Raw genomic sequence first — 2,748 nt, 5'->3', positions numbered from 1 at the left:
AGACAACTCCGGCCAGCATTCTCAGAGACTGCTTTAACATGGGTGCATAATGAATGCTAAGCTCAGTGCAGCAGTGCCAAAAAGCAAAATAAATTCTTGAAGTTGGTCTGTTTCCTGCCTGCAATGCATTTGCTTGTTCCAAACAAATATATTTGTCAGTGGAACACAATTAAGAAGGCTGAGCCAATCAGACCATCAAATACCCAGAGAGGCAGAACATGGCTTCCATTCACCCTGCTGGATTGAGCCAAGGTCTGAATGTGTTCTGGCCAAAACTGTTATGACCCAGGAGAGCTGTGCAGACCCCGCCAGGACCAGCTTTCTTAACCCTTCCGGTTACCAAGCGAAGGAGTTCACCTTTGTCTTTTCCCTTCCTTCTCAGTGTTCCTCATAGGAGGCGCCCCCTCCTCAGTCTTTTAGGTTAATTTGATTCTCTTTTTTGCCAATAGCGAGAAACAACTGCTGACGTAGACAGGTTTTAGGATGAAGGCCTGCCAAACTGAGGCTAATAATGAGTGTTCAGAATAGCTACTGTTGGATGTATGCGTGCCAAGCTTTTGACATTCATGGTTTCTCCCGATCCCCACAAGTATCCTGGGGTAAGTACTGCCAGTTCTGTCTTATACACGAGGAAACTGAGGCTCACAGAGGTTCAATGACTTTTACGAGGCCACACAACTAGTGAGCAGCTATACTGGGATTCGAACTTGTATGTGGACGTTTAAGCTAAAAGGCAGATGTAACCTGACTTACGCTGGCTTTAAGCAAGAAGGCATTAAATACCCTTTGTGAACTGACAGCCCAGATGTGAGCTTCAGGCAGAGCTTAATCCTGCTGCTCCCGGACGTCTTCAAGGACCTGGATTCTCTCTGTTTGCCCTACTCTCAAACTTAGGCTCACTCCACCGCATTTTGTGGCCCTCTACTGCCCTTGGTTCTCCCTTCAGGAAAGTAAAAACAGATGCTGCCGTAGCTATATTCTTGAAATCATCCAGCCATATCAGCCACATCAGCCTTGAGAAGAAAAAACAATCCTTCTCATAAGGCCAATGGGCAAGAGAGGAATTTCTCTCACTCTCTTGCTGTCCCATGTGCCTGGGCCAAGTTAGGTGCCCATACAGAGCCATAGCACATGTGCTGATTGCTTTAGGTGGTCAGGCCTCCCTGGCCCACCAGTCAGAATGGTATTAGTCTCAGCAAAGTCTTTTGGCCGAGTTGGGGCACAGGTGCAATACCAGAACAAACCTGGGTGCTGTCATGAGCATAGGGGAATGGACTGGCAGAAGGCACGGCCCAGGTAGTTAACCCACTGGCTGGGCACAGGTACTGACCAGGCAGAATGGATGCTTGGCACAGGGACTCTTAGTTGCTGTTTGCTGCTCAGAGTGGGCTCCTCCGGCCTAAGTGAGCGTGGTGGAACTGCAGGATCCCTAGTCCCACCCCTGACATCCTGATTCAGTGTTGACAACTGAGCGAGTTCTCCAAGCTGTTGACAAGACTCAACACAGCGTGGGCAAGGCTGATGTGCAGGAAGAGTGGGTGTCTAGATCAGACCCACAGACAGGGCTCCAGCTCAGGTTCCATCCCTCACCATCTAGGTGACATCGGGCACAGCCGCAAAACTATCGAGGGGTATAGAGGAAATGCATTTATAGAGCAAATGGGGAAACTGAGCCAGAGAGGCTTCCACCTGCCCAAGACACAGAAGCGGAACTCACTGCCCTCCTGAGGGCTAGCCTGAGATTTGACTTTTTCTGTATACCAGAAGTTCAAGCACTGGCTGCACATGTGACTTTTCTAAGCAGTTTAAAATAATCTTGATGTCAGGGCATCATCCCAAATCAACTCAGTTGGAACATCTCTGTGGGGACCTGGGATTGGTACTTTTCAAAGCTCCCCAGTGATTCCTACAAGCAGCCACAGTGGAGAACCAGCACCTCATGCTTTGCTGCCTTCTAAATTAATGCAGACAAAATAAAGCTTTGCTTTGAAGGCCTCTGTGTTTCAGGTGCAGTGGTACCAAGGGCTGGCATGTCCTGCCATGAGGGGCTGAGCACAGGCTCCAATGAGGCTGTGCCGGGATCAGCTTGCACATTGCGGACAGCCGGTGCCAGGGGGCCAGCGGGTGTGGACCCAGCCACTGCCTTGACCTCAGGTGCAGTGGGGCAGGCAGGAAATTGTGACCTCCTTACACGAGCGAGAAGACATTCTGAACCCTCTGTGTGTCCAGGATTGATGGGCACCTGGGGAAACCTCTGAGCTCTTCAGAAAAATGAATTTATTTTCCATAACAAGACTAAGGAAAGACAGTTTTGAAATACAACTGTCAAGGTATTAAAAAGAAGCACACACGTGCTTTATTAACACATTGGATTACAAAATCCAGCGGTGAGTCTGACAGCTCCAGAAGTTGCAGTGTGATGAGCAGGACTGACATTCTGGGACGTGGCAACAATGGCCCCATGAGAGACACATATTGGTGATTTCTATTGGTGACCAAATTACAGGCTCTGTTAATCCCATCAGGGTTTGCTGCTCACATTTGTGATGGAGGCAAATGCTGAATTTTGGAGAGAGGTTAGTGAAAATAATGATCTAACTTTACTCAATGCAATCCACCCCTCTGCCTTCTATCTGAGGACTTGACGGGCTGAGGACCCAGGCTAAGGCCCCTGGGAGGTAGGAATGGGCTGCAGGAAGGTGCCCATGGGCACAGTAAATCTCCACCAGGAGACCTGACCTGATTTCT

The sequence above is a fragment of the Fukomys damarensis genome, unplaced genomic scaffold, assembly GCF_012274545.1.
Source record: "Fukomys damarensis isolate Sample0158 unplaced genomic scaffold, DMR_v1.0_HiC HiC_scaffold_28, whole genome shotgun sequence".
NCBI classification, from domain to species: Eukaryota; Metazoa; Chordata; class Mammalia; order Rodentia; family Bathyergidae; genus Fukomys; species Fukomys damarensis.
Note: the sequence above shows the minus strand (reverse complement) of the source record.